This window comes from Lepeophtheirus salmonis, chromosome 4 (assembly GCF_016086655.4).
Source record: "Lepeophtheirus salmonis chromosome 4, UVic_Lsal_1.4, whole genome shotgun sequence".
NCBI classification, from domain to species: Eukaryota; Metazoa; Arthropoda; class Copepoda; order Siphonostomatoida; family Caligidae; genus Lepeophtheirus; species Lepeophtheirus salmonis.
This window is the reverse complement of record NC_052134.2, coordinates 8,758,396-8,767,747: the sequence shown is the minus strand read 5'-3', so window position 1 is coordinate 8,767,747 and position 9,352 is coordinate 8,758,396. Positions and strand designations below refer to the sequence as shown.

Below are 9,352 nucleotides of genomic sequence, written 5' to 3'. Positions count from 1 at the left end.
AACATTTTGTTTTCTGCGTTTTGATTTCATATACCATTAAATTTAAAAAAAATTTTTTAACAAACATAATTAATCAGTCAAAAGTAAAAGCTCTGACTTGTTGTAACATCCATTCATATTTTACTCTGTCATGTTCTAAATATGAAAGGAGTTGAAAGAAAAGAAAAAAAAAGCAACAAATTGTTGTTTTTGCCACATTTATAAGAGTAAATATGAATAAAAAGGTAGGCATTTTAAAAGTCTTTGCATCTGTCGTGTTCATATGTATACCCATATTTGTGCCTGTATTTTATTTTATACTGTAGAGATATTCAAATATAAAGGTATAATCTTTACTAAGCATTAAAATCCATGTTGTTTAAAAAAAAAAGCAAAAACTTTTTTAAAGTAATAAGATTGGGGGAGCCCTCCCTTCTCTATTATCCCCCCCCCCTTCTCATAAAAAGACACACACTAATTTTTCCTTCTTCTGCCTTTGGCTTCCGCCATATACTTCATGGCGAGGCAGAAAGAGAACATTGTGTTGTGGTGTGATGGTCGCAGTACTACAGAAACTAGTATGTAGTTTATTAGGAGGCCTTAGAAAGTAAATTTTTCCCTCACTCCTTCTTTCACGAGCGCGCTTTCCCTGAATATAAAGAGCATTTAGTCGACAACTTGTTTGATATCTGTTACTATTCTTATAATATTCAAGTGAGAAGAGGCTAGAGTAGTGTCTACAAAAAGGCAACAACAGCATCCAGGGAAAAAAATTACATCCTCATGTTATTTAAAATAACAACAAACATTCTTATTTACCACTTCTTGAGTATTCGTCGGAGCATCAATGTGTATTCGTCAATGGCTATTGTACATTTTTGTATGGTAATCATCTAACTTTTGAATCTTCAAAAATAGAAGGGGGAAAAAAATCATTAAAAGTACATCTCAAGGAACACTAAAAAAAAAAGAGAAAGACAATTGATGTATTAAAAATATGAATCGAGAAATACAAATACCATTTGTTTAGTACAGGTAAGACTTTTATTTATTATATATTTACTTAATGATGATTGTAATTGAATGAAGCAGAGATCTTCTTTTTTTTTCAAAGTATTTTTTTTTCTAGAAAGTTATATTGAATTGTATATGGTATATGTCTGGTTTGTATGCCATATGTTATATAATTATTCAACCGACTTTTACAGATAATACGCTTTTCTCTTCTTGTTATTTCTTTTTTTCTTTCCCTACTTCTTCATCTATGAACTAATTTTCTGTTTCTACATACTGTATTTATGTACTTACATGTAGTAATACTCAACTTTTATTGTTATTCACAACATTCGAACATTTCTTAACAATAAATGAGAAGGAACAAGTAAAGAAGGAAATTAAGAAGAAGGAATACCACAAATTTGAAGCATTAATTAGTTTGTTATATTGATTTCCTTTTCCCGCCTTTTCTTGGGGTTTACAACTAGGGGTTTCGGGAAATTTGGCATTTAATTATTGAAAAAAAAGACTTCCACGGAATTGAATTTAAGGTTTTGTCATATCAAATGACGAAAAATTAGAGATTCATATATTCTAAGGATGAGGAAATTTTGTATCATATATAAGTATATAAATAAATACGTAACGGTGTTGATAATTTTTGAGGCGAATCCCTCCCCCCCCTCCAATGATGAAATCTAGCAACGCCCCTGCCACACAGTATAAGTGATAATGATGAATTAAAGAAAGAGAGAATATATGATTTAAGTATCTATAAATTTAAATTTTTGCTGAAAGTATAAAAGTTTACTATTTAGATCCTGTTATTTTATGGGATCCCGAATTTTTTAATAATATACTAGAATCCCTCTCAACGACAATTTTCCTGAAATGAGAAACCCTAGGTTAGGTATACTAAACTCGGAAGTTACTAGTACTAATGGTTCTCCATCGGGATTCTTGGGTTTTTAAACCCAAGAGAAATTTCTGGAAAATTCTGTATTTAATTATTTCAAAACTTTAACATTATTTAATAAGAATAATTATACACATATAACGAGTTGACCTTTAATCTGCAGGTAGGGATGTGCGTTTCACAACTATACCAACTCCAGTGCCACCAAAAATTAGTTATTAAGCTTTATTACTGTAGGGCGAAAAAAGGTTGGTAATTTAAGGAAACGAGACCTGCAGCCTTTACAAAAACAACCTACATACTTTTATTGGTAATTATAGAAGGAAAAAAATGTAAATATTTTATTAGACTATGGTAGGCCAAAAATATTATTTAAAAAAATATATATAAATATAAAAGCTTAAGTTTCACTATATTTATTATTTAGTAAGGGGATCACGATATTTCCCAGGGATTCTTACCGGTTCAAAAGTTACTTCCCGGGGAAAACGATTCTCAAATGGGAAAAAATATAACCTAAGCCTTGTAACCAGAATTTTGAAATAAATGAGGTCATAGACAACTTATGTAAGGCCAGTTACGATCCTTGATGTATGATGCATTCATACAATTCCCCCGCAATTTTTGATTTTCCTGGTGTGATCTGCTACAATCATTTGTGACAAGGGTGGAGGAGAGAAGGATATCACCAAGGACATTGAAAAAAATTACTGATGTCAATCCCCAATCCCCAATAAGGACTAACAATTATAACTTTGCAACAAATCATCAGGGTTACTCTTAATCTTTTATGAGCACCCGTGAATGTTCAACAGGTTTTGAAATTAATTGAATCTATTTAGGAAAGGAAGTTAACTAGTCGGAAATTAAATAATAATGACAACTGCCAAGAAAAGAAAATTCATTCTTCATTTACCTATTTCAAATAAACGAGCTAGCTAAAAAATACACATGATTTACATCACTGTGGATATTACCCTGTCTGTGGCGTAGAGATGTTCAAATTTACAGAAGCCCTTCCCTGGGGAAATTGTGCTAATCCACCACTATCTATAACGTAGGCATTAATATTAGTCTCATATTAATTAATGTTAGACGTTTCATCACCACCATAAGGATTACTTTCCATGAAAATTCACGTAGTAAATATCAAGTGTACATTTTCTTTTGTGTTTACATATAATATGTTAATAAATTCAAAAAAAAATTACATGAATAAATAAATGTATATATAAAGGCCATTTGAGCCTTAACCTAATATACTACACGCTTGTTAGATACATTAAAATTTTGATATACTATATATATATATATATATGTAGTATATCTACCTATTTTACTTGTGGATATAATTTATTGAGAGCATACTCATGTATACGAAATATATATATTTTAAGAAATATCGTTGTTAATCAAATAATATTTTCCCCAAAAACATTATTTATATAAATATATACATTAGTATATGTAATATTTTGTATAACAAAAGTTTTTATACTTGACATAACAAATTTCCCCATTAATAGGATTATATTTTTTCCTCTTAACTTCTTTTTTTTTGGTTGATATTGACAAGTTAAACAATTTTATTACTGTATAAAATTCATGTCAACGGAATGTGTTGTAAATATATGTTAAATTGTTTCGTTCCTCTTTATCAGTGTTTCTCAAACTGTATTACCTGTACCACAGGGGTACATGATATCTCTTTAGTGCAACAGTTCCAATCAGACTATTATCCAACTGGAGACAAGACCAACATCAGAAAAATGAACAGAAAACTGCATAAACAAATCATAAAATAAAGTATAAACGCATAGCTTCAGGTTGACAAATTTAAATTGGTATTTCATGTTTTGATTCTGCCCCCTCCCCCCACTCACACTACAAATCAATAGTAACAATAAGCCCATTTCCTTCTTTGCTCTGGATGGTACGGAGGATACTGAAGCCGGCTTTGCAAAGATATGTCGTTAAGAAGAGTTTTAAATATTTCAGAGCTTAGCTTGTGAGTTGAAGTTCTAATAAGCGGGAGCAATATGCAAATTCTAGAAACTTACTTAATTCAAATATTCGGTCAAAAATGGTCCAATTTTAGAAGTTGCCATGATTTAAAAAAAGGAATCTTATAAATAAAATAAACCTCTACTATTGTCCGTTAAAACATCTATATTTTTTTCAGGTGGTACATGCTTTAAGGATTGTGAGAAACACTGTTCAACGTAATTGTGTCTGTTATTTTAAATTAGAGAAAGTTTCAATTATGTATATAGTAAGATGGAAAATACACTTGAAGATTACTCTGCGTCCATTACGTCTTCATTATCAAAAATAAATGTCAATCTAAGAAAACTAAATGGAGAAATTATGAAAAAAAAAATATGCTTAACCATCCAAAGGCCATCTATGGCTTTAAAGAAAGGCTGTTATTCACTTTAGTATGAACATGTTGTTTTAAGCATACAAAAATCTTTTATGTCTGATGGTATAGTCGTACAAAAAATATCAAAAAGCTTCACAGTAACCATCAGAAGTTGTCTAATGTAAAATGATTTTTTTTTTCAATGAAAAGAATCTTCATTACAAATGGTTGAATACAGAAATTGGACGAACTATATGCAGCCAATCATCTATAATTAATACTAAAACAATAATGGAAAAATGTGTGCAGTGTTCAATAATCCTTCTCTAGCTGGGTTCAAAATTCACAAACAAAACTATAATATATATATATTTATAAATTTTATTCGAAAGTGAAAGGAATGATTCATATGTGTTTGAAGAAAATAATGTTCCTTACTACATTGGCATGGTCGTTTAACAATTTTTTAAATACTCTTTGATTTATTGATCCAAAAACATAGATCTATTAACATTACTTACTTTCTACCCTTTGTCTAATTAAGTAATTGAGTGCAAGTCAAGATAATGTATGTTCAGTTAAACATACTAATATTTGTAAGCCTCCACTTAAGCTAATAATATAGACTGAATCAAATTAGTTTGAAATTATTTTATTTCCACAGATTTGAAATTGTCATATAGGACAATTTTGAATAAGTTAGAAAACTATCTAAAAAAAAAAAAAACTTCCATTCTAAAAAATGCTTAAGATTTACATTTATATTAATTCGTTATTTTATCATTAAGTAGGGTTCGAAATCTTAAGCATTTTTCAAGATTGCAAGGTTTTTTTTTAGGTGGTAGCCAAAAGAATGTTATAGACTTTCTCAAGATGTTATCATCATTCTTTCATTCTTGAGAAGAAAACATTTAAGTATAAGGCGTAACCACAAAAGTTTGTTTTTCATGAATGACGAGGAGAAACACTGATGACTAGTTTGGAAATTATATGTGTTGATCTTTGTAGGACTAAGATTAGATTTGAGCGTCGAAATCGTCATAATTTCTTGATACGGAGTGGGATATATGTATATTTCCTTCGTTTTGAAATTGCTTGCAGCTAATTTTATGATACGCACAGACATCTAATCTGCTTTCTATCAAAATATTGTTCCAAATTGTCAAAGTTACCATATTGGTTGTTGACTTCATTTTTTTACATACTGAAAATGCTTACGATTTACAACCTTAATTATTATTATTATTTTATTCTTCAGAAAAGAGAGCACCTCAGTATTAAGTGTAAGCACAAGTTTGTGTGCACATGAATGATGAAGAGAGCGACGCTGATATTTGTTGGGGGGGTATATGTGTAAGTTTCTCTTGGACCCAACGTAGAATTGAGGATCAAAAACTGAGTAATTCCGGCCTTTATCCTTGCTTGATATAGAGTGGGACTTGTGAACATTTCATTCCTATCACGGCTGCTTTCAGATGATATAATAAAACGTCATGACTGCTCTCTTCCAAAACTTTTTTCAAATGCTCAATATTTACAACCTTAGTTATATATATAAAAATATAGTACAAACATGTCAATACATAGCCAATACTGCTCTCCCCTCGACATTCATATAGTTCACTACATGACAACGTTATTTATGATGGGTTATTGTTATTGTATTACTATAGTAAAATATGTATATTAGGTTGTCCCGAAATTATTGAGACTACCCCAGAAAGACAAGCAATTATATTCAAAAGTTTAAAAAAAGTACTAAATCATGTTACATAGTCTCTTCCGACTTGGAACACGTCGTGGCAATGGTCCTCCATTTCCCACAACAGCCTTGATAGCTCCTCTCCGTTCACTAACTTCATGACCAGCTGAACCCCATGTGTAAGGTCTTCATGAATATCATAATTGTAATACCGGAGAAGATACTTCAGGTTACGGAAAATAAATCGGTCACAGAGATTAAGATCCGGGCTGTAGAAACATTTTTGATCGTTTCCATCTTTCTCCGCGTTAATAACTGCACTTCACTCCCTCAACATTGTCGATCTGAGAGAGAAAATGGGATACCCACACGCTGAGGATATTTTGGAGAGCAGATAATTAGCCAAGATTAATAAAAACCGCTACAAGGTGGTAGAAAAAGCTTCACTGATACCTTTAAAACGCTCAATCGGGATTTTTTCCTTACCAGGTCTTTGACTTGGGCAATGTTGTTGGGTGTCCTTGTCTCTCGGGGAAGTCCTAATAAGACACCTTCCTCAAGCTTATAAGTGTCATCCTTTATCTCACCACCCCACCTAAAGATAGTTGCACAACTAGGTCTGGCATCAGGATAAAAGATATGAAGTTGTTGTGGATCTCAAAAAGGTGTGTGCCCAGTTTGCAGTGTTTAAAAAGGTTGGAGCGAAAATTGTGAGTCTTCATGTTCAACGACAAATGGAGAAAATTGTGTAAATGTGGTATTTAAGCATTAGCTATTTAGTCTTTGAATAAATATGGAATGTTTTTCCAACATAAAATTTATAAAAAAATTAATGCTGGTGGAATTTGTAGACAACTCTCATAGTTTCCCTTCTAACAAAATTCTCTTAATCATTTCTGAGTAGGTTAGTACAAAATACCAGAATATATTGCTTTCCAAAAACCGGGCCAATCGTTATTGTATACTCATCGCTATAATACAAATTTTGATAGGTTAAGAGTCTCCATGCATGGAAGACATTATAAATCAACTTCCACGAGGCCACAGTCTGTTCCCCGATGGCCTACTGGGACAATTCCGTGCGGAGGAGCACTTCTTTCTAATTTCATTTCTCATACTTTCTGCTCACGGGGACGACTTGGGCAATATTTTGTCTTGGCAATCGAAAATTAATTATGAATTCTATATATATTATTGCTAAATATTAACGATTGGACCGGTATACATTTATTTGTGTGTTGCTCTGTTGCAAAAGTAGCACTTTTTTCAATTTCTCTGATAAAGATAAATTATTACTTAATCTAAAATGTATATTATGAACACTGTTAAGAAATTGTAGAACATAGTTTCATATTATGGAACCATCTAGAAAATTCAAACAACTCTCCTTGCAAAAAAAAAAAAAAAAAAAAAAGAAAGTTAATTAAAAAATGTATGATTAGTTTCATGCATGCATTACATAAATAAAAAATTTAACATGTTGATTTACATCATAAAAGTTTCAAATACACGTTGATTTACGTACAGTATGAGAATGAAATCAAATCACTATTTAGTTGAACTAATAGTTTAGTCACTTTTTTTAAAATTGTATTTAAATACACTTTGTAATGAAAAATCTTGGAATTATTGGGCATCAACTTTATAAGTTAATAAATATATATTACCCTATAGTTATTGAGAAGTCAGTGATAGTATCAAATATATATCGAGGTTATAGATATATTTTTCATCATAATGGAATGACTAAATGAGTTTTGAAAAGATGCATTGAGAAAATAATTGCGTTCTTGTAATTTATAAGAAGACCAGCGACAATTGTCACCTTTTTTGCTACTGGTTCAATTACTCAGGGCTGGTTGGACTAGGACAACCAATGTTTGAAATTAGTAGAATCTATTTTTGTTAATAATAGTAAAGAGTAGTTTTTCTAAATACAATATGCATACTTTTGCAACTATCCCTAGTCTTGTGTCGTTCTTAATTTAGGATCAAGAACGGTGGTCCGATCTGGTCTGTTCCAGTTAAGTCCACCTCCACTTTTTAGTCCTTAACAAAAGGTAAAATCGATCCTTCTTAAAGTCACTATTTTTTTTTATTTTTTTTTTAACTAATCCCTTATGTAATAGAAAAAATTATATCACTAAGTAACAATATAATATTTTTGTATTATTATTCATTTTAATGAATATATTTTGCAGGATTTATTCAATCCTCTTGAGACATGTATCATCTAGCTTACTTTTTTTAATAAACCATCTACATTTTGTAGCAAAATCTCAAGGATTGGTCTCAAAGACTAGAATAGACTGAAAAAAATAAGGACAACCACAAGACTAGCTATCTTCGTAGTCAGCAATGGTTTTGTAAGGATTTTTTACGAAAATATTTTAGGGGTCAACTTTTATTGGATATGTTAGCCCTCAGCTCTAATAATTACCTCAATACGAGGCCTAAATCTCTTGCAGACCTTGCCTATGTAGTGAGACTCGAAATTGGTCCATTCCTTCTTGATGGAATCCTCTAGAAACTGGATATGCACATATATAGAGTATTTCAAGGGGTTCGGGTCTGGAGAGGAGGGCAGTCACATTTAGTTGTCAAAAATACCCGGTATGTTGTATTTTAGGAAGGTCTGAGTCTTTGCGGCGTGATGACACGGAACTTCATCTTGAAAAAAAGTATTTCTCGAAATTTTATCCGGCCCAAGGTAACACGTTCTTATCCAGAAGTTATATTTAAGCATCTGCATTAAGTGTTTCTTCCTCTCCATAAAAATGGGATGGTAGACTCCACAAATACCAACACCATGGTTCCGGCTGGATTTTTTGTTCAGCAGACGTGTCTTACTGAAGCTAGAATATTGTCTGAATTTGCGGTTGTGAAGTAGCAGATGTTTTGCTTATTCAGAGTGGCATCTCCACTGAAAATTTTTTCATCTGGAAAGTGCAAAGCTTTGCCCAAATTTTTGTGGGGCCTTGAGAAAATTTAGAATCTTCTTTGCTCTTTCACATCGTCTCAGCTTGTTCAGAAATAATATGTAGTGTTGTCCTCCCCTATAGCTTTGCAACAATGTCAATCTTGATTGGAAATAATAAGGGAAGTAAAAAGTTCATGGCGTGTTTTGCTTAATTTTTACAATAAAATTAAGATTCACATTAAGAAAAAATTGTGCAAATTTAAAATTTTGAAAAAATATTTTTGTAAATTCGAAATCGAAGCAATTGACTGATTTTCATGAAACATACCTTTAAAAACGTAGGAGGTTCATTGCAATTAGTTGTATTTATTAAAATTTGCTGACAAACCATATTTTTAATAGTATTTACTTTCGATGGTAATCGCACGTACCTTACTTCTCCAACGCATGATAACAACTAATTATATTTTCAAGAAA

General features: G+C 31.4%; 1 protein-coding gene across 1 annotated transcript in view; it reads left to right on the top strand.

Annotated features, from left to right (window-relative positions):
* The first annotated feature begins 644 nt into the window (after window positions 1-644).
* The window catches only part of LOC121116543 (rabphilin-3A), a 139,208-nt gene continuing 130,500 nt past the window's right edge, over window positions 645-9,352 (top strand). The window contains exon 1 of the mRNA XM_040710806.2: window positions 645-1,014. The gene's annotated coding sequence lies outside the window, so the exon portion shown is untranslated. The remainder of the gene's footprint in view (window positions 1,015-9,352) is intronic.